The sequence below is a fragment of the Gymnoscopelus braueri genome (assembly GCF_963280865.1).
Source record: "Gymnoscopelus braueri genome assembly, chromosome: 5".
NCBI lineage: Eukaryota > Metazoa > Chordata > Actinopteri > Myctophiformes > Myctophidae > Gymnoscopelus > Gymnoscopelus braueri.
In genome coordinates this window covers 28,230,445-28,246,645 of record NC_137606.1, presented here as the reverse complement: position 1 = coordinate 28,246,645, position 16,201 = coordinate 28,230,445, and positions in this window count along the sequence as shown.

The window sequence follows — 16,201 nt, the reverse complement described above, 5'->3', positions numbered from 1 at the left end:
CACCTTCTTGTTGTGAGGCAGCAGCCACGGTGCCACCCATATAGTATTATACTGTATATGACATAAAATAAGCACCAAGGGGTCCATTTCTTCACTCTCAGTTAAACTTTCACTCAGGATTTTGCTGTGCAGAGTTTTTTTTTTTTTTTACAAATTGACTTCAGAACCATGCCAAGGACAATCTAAAAGCCATTAGCTGAAATATGGCCCTGAAGTAATTGAGTATGACAGCTCACTGCAAATCAGGAAAACTGTAACATTAGAGATGTGTGCATGTACAGTACAATATAATTGACACACATTTGCCTTACTGTGCAATGGCAAGTAATAATTGCATACGTTCAAATATCACAGGGCTTTAGGTAAATTACATTTTAAGGAGCCATTTTTTGCACTGGCCACACTTTGCCAAATCATCAAATTATAACCATATAAATTAGTAAGCTATTTACCCTTTTGCTTTACAAATAAATCAGCAAAAATCTAATTTAAATTCAAATGGGAAGTAAATCACCAACAACAAATGATATGTGGCATGCGGTATGAGGATCTACTTTAACCTTAACATTAACATAATACAGTAGGAAAGTGATAGAGCTTAAATAGAGTGCAGTTCTGTAGTAGTGTTGAATAGAGTATATTGTACTGTTCAGTAAATATACTACTTCATTGCAGTGCAAATACATGCTGTTAGGGCACTGTCACACCGAAGTTTAATTCTATATGAGGGCGGATTCTGACAATGCTTTTCAGTGGGAATGGAGCGGTTTGTTGCCATTTGCGTATTTCTGCAAAATAATGCTCTGGGCGACAGTGGCTCAGGGGTGGCCTGTGGGGCGGCCGGATGGAAACCGCGAGGTTCCCAGTTTGATCCCGGGCTCCCCCAGAGTTAAGGCGGTTACACACCGGCGAACATGCGAATATCCGCAAAATTCTGACTTGTTCCGAATAATTAAAAGACGCTTTTTTCGCTCCGCGAAACTGGTGTGGAAGCTTGCATTGACTTTATAAGGTTTAAAAAAATTCGCATGAAAAAAAATCGCTGGAGTCCGTTGCACCTCGATATGTGGATGTGAGGGTGCCTGTGCACCAACAATGATGACCAAGATCTGAATAACCTAGTTGTGTTATTAGTCAAAACATTTGTCACCTCAACAACTTAGACATAAGTACTACTCACTTACATATTGTAGGAGGCACCACTGTGTGTGTGTGTGTGTGTGTGTGTGTGTGTGTGTGTGTGTGTGTGTGTGTGTGTGTGTGTGTGTGTGTGTGTGTGTGTGTGTGCGTGTGCGTGCGCGTATCAGTTTTTGCAGTTCTGTTCTGTTGTTGTTGTAACACCAAAACAATGATGTGATATACATTCATACATACGATTCTATACACCTTTGACTAGTATGATAGGATTACATTTATGCTGATCATTGTTGCACATACTGTACAAGCTGTAGCTGTATAATTGGGAATGAGTTCTTCTCTTAAATCATTCTATTGTTTCAATAAAATTACATGTGTAAGATACATTGGTTGTTTCATAACATAGTGGCCATATTTGTGATATATCCTCTATAATAGATAGATTAAATCATAAAGATAAGCATTCCAACATCTCACTACTCAATCAGAGAGCTGGTCCCCTTTGGAACCCACAACTTTTTTATGAGCCCCACGGCCACAGGAGTGGGCCAATTCTCTCCCAACTTGCTACAAAAATCGCTCATGCAAAAGTATGTAATCTCATATATTTTATTTTCCACCTTCACATGTGTCTCCTTTTCTAATAATCATAAAGTGTTACATATTTCAGCTCGCAATTTACTTCCGGATGATTCGTTTTTCAACAGCCAATCATCATCATCTGCGACAAAAAGTGAGCACCCGGAGCGACACAGACAGAGAGGGAGAGGGAGGGAGAGAGAGAGGGGGTAGAGAGAGAGCGAGAGAGCCAGAGAGCGAGAGAGAGAGAGAGAGAGAGAGAGGGGGGAGGGACTGAGGGAGGGGGAGAGAGAGAGAGGAGAGAAATATTAGGCAACAACTTCTTACCGCACGTAAATAATGTCTGCATGTGTTCATGCCTACAAGTGCCTGTTTTTGTGTGCGCAGACAACACAGCTGACCTACAAGCCCACACAGCGTTGCATCAGCCAAGCTTGTGGTCTTGCAGCCCCAAAAGCGTGCCCAAATACTCCCAAAATCACGTATACAAAAGGCAGACCTGGCAACGCAGGCTACGCCAATCATGTGAGAGAGATCTACAAGCTATGGGGCAGAGACGCTATGTGCCATACACCGTATCTTAGCAACAACAAAAGCGCTAACTCTCATTGGTCGTGTCATGCTGAGGCCAGTTTCCAGACAGCATCATCTAATACTCGCTCAGACACACAGCTCGCTGCCGACATCACAGCAGCCCAGAGGTGGACGGAGTACTCGACCCCAGTACTTGAGTAAGAGTACAGAGTACACCTGGTTAAATTTACTCCGCTACAAGTAAAAGTAGCTCAGTCAAAATGTTACTCAAGTAAAAAAGTACTTGCTTTTAAATATACTTAAGTATTCAAGAGTACAAGTATTCAAGAGTAAAAGTAAAAGTAAAAGTACATTTCTTATTTCTTATTTTTCACATCAATGAATTGCTGTAATTTTTTATGTCTTTTTTTTAAATCACAAGTCAAATTAGTGCAGCATTGGTTCAAAACTAAATTAATATCTTTATAGCCTAGTGGTGCAGCACAAAATAACCAAATAACCACAAAATATTTAATTTAAATATACTGTCTTGAACAAACTAAAATATGTCTAAAACCTCAACAATTCCAATGCAACAAAATAACTCCTCATCTAAGCCAGTGGTTCTCAACCCTTTCAGGCCGTGATCCCCCAAAATAATAATATTTGAACTGGGGACCCCCACCCTGATAAGCACTTGGAATGTAGGAGTTGAGGCATTCCATTTAGTTTGACTCACAGATAAATACTGTGAAAATACCCGATCTACAAGCTCACAACGCCTCGCAAGGCGCAGGCGTTGTGAGCTTGTAGATCAGCTATTTTCAAAATGTTTGCCTCCGTCTTATATTATTTGACAATTTGGCCAATGTTTGACCATGTTTTATAGTATAATTTGTTGATTACTGTTGATGCAGAATGGTATTTTTTCATTTCTTTTCTTTTCTTTTCTTCAGGTATTAAAAATATCTTAAAAGTCCTTAAATTGTCACTTCACTGTCATCTGGGGATCCGGGACTCGACCCACAGGTTGAGAACCACTGATCTAAGCAGTAGCAGTGATGTTAGGTTTTCAATGTAGTTAGTGGCTGCCAGAACCCAGGAGTGGTCATTTGAATGGGTCCCAGCCCAGGGACACTTTGTGATTCTATGAGTCCCAATAAAATAAAAACGTTTCCCCATTCAAGGCGCATGCATTGTTTTCAAGGCGAAAAACTAAAAAACATGTCACTCTTTGCCTTTCAAAAATATTCCATGCAAAAAAAGTACCATAATGTCACTGCTACGGTATGTGCTAAATACTAGTGCTAGCCAAAACTCAGGTGAAATTGATAGTTTTAAACTCTCTAAAGGGATCCAAAATGTTGTGCTTACCTCGACAACAAGTGTTGTCCCTATCTGTGTGTGTCACGCACTGACGTGTGCGCACACGCACACGCACACACACACACACACACACACACACACACACACACACACACACACACACACACACACACACACACAAACACACAAACACACAAACACACAAACACACACACAGGACTGACAGGCCCTCTCTCCGCCTCGTCGTGCCTGATTTGCCTGTTGTGAAAAGAGGTCAATTTGCACCTGGCACCATTTCCCTTTGGAAATGCTTGGACAATCCACTGATGTTCCACTGAAGTGCCAATGGCAGGGTCTCTGAAACGTTGTAATGTCACATCTGTGAAAATAGATGTGATCAGTATTTTTAAAAGCATGTACTCTTGAATACTTAAGTATATTTAAAAGCAAGTACTTTTTTACTCTTAATGTCATCACCACCTACAAAGCCCTCAACCACCAGGCACCCCAATACATTTCCAACCTCCTTCACAACCACGTCCCCACCCGTTCCCTCAGATCCAGCGATGCCAACCTCCTCAAATTCCCCACCAAAAAAACGAAGCGCACCTGGGGTGATAGGGCATTCTCCGTTGCAGCACCCACCCTCTGGAACCCACTCCCACCTCACATCAAAACCGCTCCCACCCTTGCCGTGTTCAAAACCTCCCTCAAAACCCACCTCTTCAGAACTGCTTTCCCCACCTAGCTGATCTCCTACCACCCTAGTCTCAACTTTTGTTTTATTCCCTGGCCTTCTATAGCCTTTTAAACTTTTTATTCTCTGTATTTTCTTATTAAAGTTGTTTTGTTTTGATTGTGTTCTACTTAGTTTAGCTTTGTAAAGCGACTTTGAGTACTCAGAAAAGCGCTATATATTCCAGGTATTGTTATTATTATTATCTCATCTGCACTAAGAAGCATTACAACAAAACATTTTCATGATGACTGGTGAATCAGATGTTACCAACTGACAATAGGAGAGAATAGTGAAGTGGAACAGCTGTTGACTAGACCCCTCATGACAGTAACAGCAGCCTGAGACGAGACTTTTGACTATTGTTGTGAAGTTGTGAAGTTAAACACTCCACAGCTCCAAATACAATCAGATACAATAGAAAGGATTCTGAACAGATAATGTGCACGTTGACACAAAGGATATTTACTCTGGGATATCAAACACTGAGCAATATATAGCTAGAGCTTGTGAATCTGCTCATTTCGCCGAAAGCTTTCCGCAGAATATGGTAACTGGGATTGAACCCATGATCTTGTAGTACAAAGGCAAGAGCTCTACCGACTGAGCTACTACCCAGACACTAAAAAGGTATTGTGTGTGAGTGAGCTTTTTTGGTGTCAGGAGGACAGAACTGGTACCAGTGTTGATTCTGTCGACTAAAACTATGACGAACAATGAAATGAAAACAAAATCTAAACTAGGCTATGATGACTAAAACTATGACTAAATATAGGCCTATATTGACAATTTTGTCAACAAATAACAACTAGACAAAACTGTTAGGGAGGTACTAATGGAGAAGAGATCCAGTAGAACTAAGACAAGTCATCATGGGTGCGCGAGGGTGTCACAGACCGAAAATAGTTGATCTACAAGTTTACAACGTGTCGCAGTGCGACGTGTTGTGAGCTATTATAGATTATTATAGATTATAGATCGGCTATTTTTGGCATGCAGCTAAGTGAAACTCATTTCGATGCCATCACGGTCCGCCAAAAGTAAATTTTAGTCGAGTAAATCAACTGTAGATTTTAGTCGACTAAAATCTTATATTTAGTGGACTAAAACTAGACAAAATGTAAAACATTTCAGATGACTAAAATATGACTAATACGAAACAGAATTTTTTATTTTTTTATTTTTAAAACTAAATTAACATTTGTTGTCAAAATCAACACTGACTGGTACAGTATGTTTTCAATGTCCGTGCTGACACACAGTAAATCCTGACCTCCACTAATAACCACTTAATCCCTGTGTATATACAATGTTTACCGGGGTCCCCCAGGGCTCTATACTGAGTCCGCTAACTAATTCCTCTAACCCAAATCTCTTCAGCGAAAATAGACGATCTATACAAGCTATAGCCCAGTGGCGGAGCGTCCGGGGAGGCCAGGGAGGCGGCCGCCTCCGGGCCCGCGACCCAGGAGGGCCCGGGCCGTCAGATAATAAATCGGTAAAATCAGGCAAAAATATGAATTTAACAACATAACCCTAACCTAACCCTACCCTAACCCTAAAACCGAAATAAAGTGACAAAAAGACCCCCAAAAAGTGACCGAATCCGCCGAAAACCCGCAAAATGTTGCGGGTTTTCGGCGCGCGCGCGTGCATGCGCAGGGGGGGCCTGATCACTGTGCTGTGCCTCCCGGCCCGGCTTTGAGTTGTTCCGCCACTGGCTAGAGCTGGTGGATCTGCTCATTTCGCCACTGAAGAATGCTTTCCCCCAGAATGTGGACGATAGGGTTCATGTGGTCATAAATGCCCTGTCAGAAATGTCATCCTCTGTCTTCCTTATTCTCCTCACACAAAGCTCTCCCATTCATTCTGAACCCCACCACGCTTCCTGTTTTTCTGCATCTCGGGTCGATCCGCTTGTCTCTCCCAATTTACCCCCCCATGCCCCCCCCCTCCCCCGTTGCCCCAGATTGCATCCTCGAATTCTCGGCTGCCCCACCACGAGAGAGAGAAGATTCTCTTGTCTTCCCAAAGTGAAAAATAGTTTGAGATGGAATGTCAAGAGGGTGGTGATGGCACCGGACAGAACCCCTCAACACACAAGCACACACACACACACACACACACACACACACACACACACACACACACACACACACACACACACACACACACACACACACACACACACACACACACACACACACAGACACACACACACCCTGCTTGCAGCCTGAACTGACAAAGACTGAGTGGAGCACATATGGATGTTTTTTTCTGTGCGCGACATCATCGTTCGGCCGTGTGTGCGTCAACGTTCGGCCGTGTGCACGCTACAGGGAACATTGGATAGGGTTCCTTCTTTGACGAATACAACGTGTGGCCAATTGCATTTTAAGGGGGAAAAACAACAACCAGCCAACCTAAAAGTACTCAGTACTTTTCAGCCTTCCTAGAAATTTACTCGAGTAAAAGTAAAATATTTGTCTTGGAAATGTACTCGCGTAAGAGTAATAAGTATCAAAGAAATCTAATACTCAAGTAAAGTACAGATCCTCAGAATATGTACTTCAGTACTCAAGTAAATTTACTCAGTTACTGTCCACCTCTGCAGCAGCCGCAGCAACGGCAGGGCTCCGTGACAGTTGGGCGAGCTGAGCTGGACAGCACAATCACCGTCATTTCTCTAATAAATCGCCCTGTCATTCATATTGTCAAGACTTTTAGGTCACTGCAACCTGCTACTAATGTAACAAATGTTTATGTCCACTACTGTGATAGCATTCGTTGTATTTGAATGATTAGTGCCCAGGGGTGCTTAACATGAGCCGCTAGCATGCGGCTAACGCTAACGCACTTTCACCGATGGCATGTAGCTAACGCTAACGTGGTTGTCGTGGCTGAACTGAAGCAGCTGTGAAATCACTTTGTCAACAATGAACGTTAGTGTGGTGAATGTTAATATTGCTGCTCAGTTAGTACAAAGATGGTGTATTTTGTGGGCTTGTGTGGCTTTGTTGTGGAGAACTATGTGTAGCTCCACAGTAACTTCAGTCACTAACCTAATGCCAGGTCCGTCCCGTGCGACGCACGTTTAGGCTGCATTAGGTAATGTAGAAATTTCACATAAGTTCGGTCCTATTAGGGGAGAGTCAGTGAGAGCTGGATAATTTAGGATAAACGAGTTAAAATGTGTCAAATGGAGTCTGTACGGCTGTCGATAAATGAACACATGACGTCGGTGGGAGAGGAGATATTGTCTTTTGGACAAACAGCAGCGTGGTGCTGATCTTTGTTGTGTGAAGCAGCTTAATGTCAGAGTGTTTGTGTTGGAGCGCTTCAGTGCGGCTGCAGAGTTCATGTGCAACCTCTTCCAGAGAGAGATAGAGACACTAGAAACTCTGCTGGAGAAACAAAAGACACTGCTGGGCATTGACTTTCATATGGACATTGATCTACACACTGCAGGTATGTCTGTTACACACACGACATCAAACTACACACTACAGGTATGACGCAGCGTTTGCATTCCAGCCAGCACGCCAACGTAGTTCCCACATGGTTTCAAGATGGGCTAAACCATATGGACCCCATGTCGGCAATGTCAGCGGTATCCACTTGAGTCCCAACTGGGATGCCCTTGTGGGACATACGTGTGTTCTACCTGGGACTTAGGTGGGCCCCACCTAGGCAATTCTATGTGGGGCCGAGGTGGGTCTTAACTGGGATGCCCATGTGGGCTATAAGTAGGTTCTACCTGGCCCTTAGGTGGGCCCCAACTAGCCACGTTTATGTGGCACCGAGGCAGGTCCTAACTGGGTTTGCCCATGCAGGCTTTAAGTGGGTTCTACCTGGGCCCTAGGTGTACCCCAACCAACCAGAGTGCAGTGGCCATCGCTCCAAATGTTGTGACGTCAGGGCTCTCAATACTGCACACTGGGGGAGGAGGAGGGCCGCAGGGCGGCCGCACAGATCGCTGAACCAATGGTAGCCCACGGATGTTTCTCTGGAGATTTAAAATCCGCCCCTCTATGCCACATATCAGACGCGCTACAGGGTCTTTACTGACCGAACCATGGCCCCACTGGCCCTCATGACGCTACGCTACTGATATGCGCTGCCAAGTGGGCGCTACGTGGGCGCGGGCGCTACGTGGGTGCGGGCGGTTTAGAAGATAGAGCCATGTTTGAAGTAGCGGTCATTTTAAAAAGGACGTGGTCATTTCCGAATATTTCGCCCCAGATAGAGAATTTCTCACAGTTCCTAAATTGTTCCTTGGGTTCATTCATATTAGCCAAGAACAGTTAACAATAATCTCTCCTAAATTAAGTGCATACATATTTTAGCCAGGTCCTAGACTATAATTGCTGCCGATGAGCAGGTTGGTGCCTTGCGTGGTTTCCTCCGCCATCGGTGTATGAATATGTGTGTGAACGGGTGAATGTAATGCACAATCTACTGTATGTAAAGCGCTTTGGATAAAAGCGCTATATAAATGCACCATTTACCATTTACCACTGAACTGAGGAAAAGGCAGTGTTTAAATATAGAGGCAAACTCAATCAGGGCAATGGCAATGAAGGATAAGACACAGGTGAGGTGAGAAACAAGGAGATGTGGTGGGTCTGCGGGTAATAAGTAGGCAGGCAAAAACAATACACACAAGTTAAGAACAGAAAATGTCCAGAATGGCCATCATGGACAGCCACAAAACCTCCAACCCATGACAACAGCATATGGCTTACATGCACACAGCCATTCCACATCCAGCTACAGCTACTCTGCCGATATCAACGGAAATAAAACTGAGACAAGATGTAAGATGTATGGTTTAAAGTTGGTAAGCCCATAGCTCTTTGGCTGTAGCGGAATGAAGACGGACGATCTGTAGATTCAACCCAGAGTGAACTGCTCAAGTAATACTCAGTGCCACCAACAATTTGATGACACAGGCAGACATATTTCTTCCAGCGAGGCCAACATTTTATTTACACTAAGCTATAGTGGGTTCAAGTGGCAGTGAGTGAAACATGAAGTATAGTATACTTAGTTTCCCCTATAATGCTTAATTTATACAATGGTGTGGCTTGCCGAAAATAACTGATCTACAATCTGATGTCATGCATTGTTCGGCAAGTGACACCGTCATATGACAGCATGAATTAGGCTTAAGACATCCTTATCATCCATTCTCTCATTTGTTCGAGGCCAGGTTTGACACCCAGAAATTCATCGGATTAATGTCTGCTGTGATAACTGACAGGATGTTTCATTAGACTTCAGCTCAAATCCACTGCTCTACTGAAATATGGAAATATGACATTCCTGCAAAGTAGGGGCATGAAAATAAATACATTAGAAAGGCAACAAAGATGTATATTGTTGCTGTCATGTAGAAACCTTGTATCTCGATATAAAAAAACCAAATCATAAGTGTGTGCTCTACTTCATCATACAAGAGTGTTGCACAATAATAGTGAAAATAGGCAGATCTACAAGATCTATAGCAGGTCAGGCGGTATGTCCAAAACCATTTCTTCATTGGATCTGCTGCTACATTTGCGCAACACTATGACGAAGTATAACATATGGCATTCATTTATGAATAAAAGGTAAAAAAGAAATGTGGAGATACAAGGTTTTTGCCCGACAGCGGCAATATATACTACTATATTGTTTAACAAATAGCTTGTTGTTCATAAACATTACGATATACTTTCTTCTATAGTAAGTAAAGCATATGAGGGGATGTTCTTCTTCCCTGCTTCAGTCACTTACAGTATCTGACTCACTCACGTACAATAGGGTCAGGGTGGCTTGCAGGTGGGTTTTATTATCGTCATTGCTAGCTGGGTATCTGTGTTGCTGTCCATGGTTTTGAAACTCAGTATCAGCTGCCTGAGTTCACTGGTGTATGAAGTAATACAGTATGTTGGGAGCATACCTTGCTTACCACACATTTGATCTGTTTTAATTTGACGTACAACCTTAAGCAATAAAAAAACACATCATTACTAAAAAACACAATATTCATATACATACCATGTTACGAGCAAAATCTTCACAGAATTCTCATGCTGGTACTCGCCCCATGATTCATGACTATTGTGAATTATGTGGGGGTTGATTGAAGTAATTAGTCCAATTGAATTTGATTGTCGACATTTTCCTAATTAATTACCCTTCTTATGCGTAGTCATCTCGATCTCAGGGTTTATGATTATGAAAGTGAATAATGTACTAATTGTGAGTGTCACTTAAGTCTGCATGGAATAAATTGATGGGCGTTTCATTCCTAGCAATTGATATTCTGCTGCAACAGCATTGATTGATTGAATACTTTATTAGTCAGAAATGTGAACAGCATGAGGTACAGTCAGACATTAAGGCTAAAAGGATAACGCAAAAACATCCTGGGGGCTTGTTTCCATTGTGTGTGTGTGCATGTTGTGCATAAACTAACACAACTAACACTAAAACCTTTTGATGTTGAAAAAAAATTGGTCTTGCATCCTCCAAGGACAAACTTTATTGAAATAAACTTCTGAATATTAAATGAAGTGCATAAATAGTTAAGTGTACCACAAATGAATGGATTAGCTGCAAATCACTAAAATGCATGACCCCATCAAACTGCTAGACCACATTTGGTCACCTATCAATTCCATTGTCAGGATGTGACACCCTCCTTCCAGGAGGGATTTAATCTTTTAGTGCTTGATGGAGGTCTCCGAAACGGCCTCAGAATGACCCACAAGTGTTAGGCTGGGGCAGCAAGGACCAAGATTGCTTTCATCCATGCTCATCGAATCCCTGTGGATAGGTCAGGAGCAGTGTTATCTTGGAAAAGACCATTCCCACCCAAGTAGAAATCCTTCATCACAGGAGGAAGATGAACACTGAGAATAGTTTAATGCACTACCTTGTCCTCTAAATTCACATCATTTACATAACACTTTGATTCCCTACTTCCATCTGCGCAATGCAGACTTTGGTGACAAAGATGCCTCTCTGTTCCATAACCACCAAGAAAAAGACAACAGTTTGTCAGCACTGTTTCAGGGTAATTTTTTCATTTCGAGGACCCACTGGAGCTAAAGAAATATGCAAAACACAACAATCACACAACTTTATAAATGTAAATAAATACCATCAGGAAATGTATTCATCAAACAGCTCTGTTATGTTTTCTGATCCATCATGATTTTTGCTTTATTTTTTTCAATCGCCAGCGTGAATAATGTGTAAAATAACAGTGAAGATACTGTGTCAGCTAAGCATTTATGTTGTTTACAAATTACGCTACCAAAGTTATTAATGAGGGCTTCACAATAACAGCCAAGAGAAGAAACAGATCAAATCCCTCCTTAATATCAATAAGTATGTGATATATTGCTGATACAATGAAGAACCTTCACTCATACTGTAGCAGTCTGGTGGACCAAAAAACAAATTTTGGTTTTAATCAATAATTGTAATTAAAAATGTAAGCTGTACTAAATCAGGTGTGTATATGTTTGTGACTGTGAGTCCCTATTGGAAAAAGATCAGGATGAATTATTGACTTAGCGGCTGTGGGCTGTGGGGATGCTTGTTTCAGCATGTTCTGCATGTCACCCGTTCCTACCAGTGCTCTAATCAATGCTGTCTTGACAAATCTCTCCTAGAGAGGGAATCATATTTTAAAGTAGGTTAGGGTGTTGGTTTACTTGCTTGACCCAGCTTCCGTAATTCAAGACATGTACACTCTTAAACCTACCACATTACACTGGATGCATCGCTTCTGGTGTTCATCAAGTGCTCATCAACTAGGACTTCATACACCTCCATTCTCTGCTCCATCTCTAACGTACATTTCATTAATCTAATGTAAAATAAAGCTGGGATAAAGGGGAAAGTTTAGTTTCTGATGTTGTGCTATAAGAGTCTGTAACACGCCTCCTGAAAGTCACAAACGGAAGCTGTCATCTGTTCATAATTTCCGTTATATATCTTTTAGAATTTCTTTTTTGCCAAACATGCTTTTTTTTTGCCAAGCATTTTTTGCTGTGTGTGCGTGTGTGCGTGTGTGCGTGTGTGCGTGTGTGCGTGTGTGTGTGTGTGTGTGTGTGTGTGTGTGTGTGTGTGTGTGTGTGTGTGGTAGTGGTAGACCAATTAGATTTACAGTAGGACACATTTTTTGCAAACACAAAACGGAAGAGGTGGACAGGTGTACTGTCTTTGCAGCTGTTAGCTAGAGCAGCTGTTTGCATTTCATATTTCATGTGAAAGGTATACTCTTAACACAATTATGTCATCAAGGAATGTCTGGCAGTACAAACTAGAAAAAGTGCTCCTCGGAGCAGAGGTCTCCGCCAGGTCAGGTAGGTTAGTGTGGTCCAGCAATGTTCGGAATTCGCCAATCAGGCTGGAATGTGAAAGATCAGGCGGATCGGACGGATCCGTCTTGATCACTTGACTAAAGAGATCATTTGTACTGATTTGCGTGATGTTTGGACAACATTTGTAGGAGTAATATTAAAAAAAAAAAAAAACGGCCTCTGGCGCTATAATAGGGCAATGTTGAAAGGGTGGCATTTGTTCCTCAACGTAGTGCGAATGTGCGTGCAAAGTTTCACTGCAATCGGACGCTGCGTTCATGATTTGCAACATTTTGTTCGGCTAACTTTAGATGTCAATCTTAGCCAATGAGGATGGAATATGAAAAATCTAACAGATCCGTCTTGATCACATGACTATAGAGATCATGTGTACCGATTTGCGTGAAATTTGAATACAATCTGAAGGAGTAACATCCAAAAATGTGTTTTATATAAGTCGGCCTCCTGGTGGCGCTTTAAAAGGCAGATGTGAAAAATGCAGGGCAAAGGTTTTTCCCTGGCCTCTAGGGAGTGCGCATACAAAGTTGTGCACAGATCGGTGCAGTTATAGGTACAAACACGAATCGGCCTGTTATAGCGCCACCATGAGGCTGATTTGAAAAATTTCAAGTGGCATTTCTTCCCCTGCCTAGTGAGAATGTGCGTGCAAAATGTCACGGAAATTGCAAGCTGTGTTCATAATTTGAGGCATTTTGTTCAAAACGGAGCACTACTGCAAACTTTGGAAGCCATTTTTAGCCAATCAGGATGGAATATGAAAAATCTGAAAAACCTGGTTCGTTTAATGACTTTAGAGATACTGTGTACCGATTCGCGTGACGTTTGGACAAAATCTATAGGTGAAAAATGTGAAAAAATTGGGGCAGAGGTTCTGAATTGGCATCCAGGGAGAGTGTGTGCACAGTTTCGCTGCGATCAAGCCAACGGAGCCAGAGTATAGCGGACAGACGGACAGACAGACGGACGGACGGACAGGGTGCAAAACATACTCTCTCGCCATGCCTTACGGCCTGGCGGAGACAATCATATAGTCTTCCAAGTTATAGAGAGTAGTAATCTATCCAATCAATCTATCGAGTACAAATATTTGCTTTTGTAGTATAAATCTGAAAGCCAGTTAAAGAACCAAAAACTGAACTTTTTCAGACATGACCAAATGTGTCAAAACATCTTCTCAATGATGGCAGTTGTTATACTTACATACTCAACATAGAATGCTCTCCTCATTGCTGTCTCAGTGCACATGAGTGCATCTGAAGTGAGGAGGAACACGCGGTCTATGGTCAAGTGAATGCTACTAAACTGCTGACCCACGATGACCAGACAGCATTGCGAACCACCTCTGAATTTCAAATCTTCTGCGGGCAACACTGAGGTCACTTCCACCGATAATGTTTGAACCATTGAAACCTTTGGCATGTAAATTACTCTGACAACTGCAGAAATATCCGACCTGTGAAGGCACCTGGTCCTGAGGGATAGGAGTGGGGGTGAATTTCTATAGAGAAAAATATTTGTTACACTGACATAAACTTTAAGTGAGGTCGACTGGAATATCTACTGCCCTGGTGAAAAAAGAAGAAAAATAAATAAATTAAAGTGTGCAGTCCCTGTCTGTCTGTCTGTCTGTCTGTCTGTCTGTCTGTCTGTCTGTCTGTCTGTGGACTGCACACTCCAGAGAACAGGAATGGATAACCTACTACTGCATTAAGTGATTTATTGCCACCATATTTATTATGGAAGGTCCACATTGTTTTTTACAGTTTATATTCCTGCTGCCTAGACTTGCACCTCCTACAGGGTTTTGTTCTATATATACACTACATATAAAAGACCCACTAAAACGGTTCACAACAGCTTTGCTTTTGTCAGCGAAGTTCAGCAATGTTAGATGTCTAAAACGTGACTAATTGCTGTTTTTAACTGGAGTGGCAAATATTTCACATTGGAGGGCTGACATTACAAGAGATTGCTTTTCAACATGACGTTTTTAAAATGTCAAATTTTACTTTGGACATAATCAGCATTTATATTTTCTGGGGAAAAGCTGAATACAATTTCAACATTACTTTTTTCTCTTTCTTTTTATAAATCTAGTTATTTCTGGCCACATGATGTGTACAAATTATGCATTCCCAGAGAGGATGCACAGTATTCTGAGAATGAATGAATGAATGAGTTGAACAAAGATGTGCATGTAATGCAGTATGCTAGCAGCACTGGTGTACAGTGCAAGTGAACACAATGTTGTTTCATTGTTCCATAATTAAAAATATATTTGTTTAGTGGCCATCATGTTCCCCACAGTTCTGAACCGCAAGAAGGAAAAATGGAAACATTATGTAAATGCACTTTAAAAAGGCATAAATAATATCTCAAACTCTTCTAATTAGCCCAAATCATGTGCAGTTCTTTTCAGAGTAGGTACTGTAGTAAAGTATAGACGCAGGCAATACAATTTCCTATACATCATGAAAAAAATTCAGCAGCACATACACTAACTTGCTGAAAATAAGCTTCTTCTGTTGACAATATGAAAACCCAGCAGCAAATACATTTTATTATTTTTTGTCTTCACTTTATTCACAAATGTATGTGCCACATTAACTTGAGGACGATTCTCCAAATTCCCTCTAAATCAGTAGTTCTCAAACTATGTTGTATTCAAAACTTTCATGAGTTTTAAAAAATGTTCAAAAATAGCAGATGTACAAGCTCGCAGCGCAGCACGAAGTGACACGATGTGAGCTTGTAGATCTGCTATTTTTTAATAGGCAACGCTAAAATCTAAAATGACCGATGCTTTCCCGGTTTTGGGTTAAGTGCTGCAACACAGCATCTCTGGCCGAAGATACTGGAAAACAATAGTCATAGTTATGAGTTATGTATAATATAAGTGAAATACTAAATGCACCCGTTGGGCATGCATTAAGGTTAGGCGCTCTTATCATGTTTAAATTTAGGCATGGCTTTAAATGTGGCCTATTTTGCAAATTTCCAGTTATTATATTTTTCATTCTGGGACCACATGATCCGACTTGTTATACGCACGTATGTACGTACAGTACAATATAAACGTATTTTAATATGTGCAATATTTTGGCATAATAGTATGTACAATATATACTTATCTTAATAAATACAAAACATACGTATGGCTACAGACATACAGTATTTGAAGTGGTCATTAAGTATCCATTGTGTGTTTTCTGAGACCATGTTGTAAATAAACATAAGCAAAAAAACAAAAAAAAGTCATGGTTGAACTATGGTATGAATCCTGACAACTGAACTGCAGTTTTCTTTTTTAAATGACAGTGTAGTTGCAGACTCATGAAAGCAGCCAGGCTGCCTGTCATACACATACAGTACAAGGTGTTCAAGGTGAGGCCTAATTCTTTGTATCAGCAGGAAACCGTTGCCAAGGGAACGGAAATACGTGACTGTTGATAAAGAATGTCAGGCAATCAAGAGGGAGCTGGAGGCGTCGAAGCACAGTGTGATAGCAGGGCGGCACCTCCACTTCTCT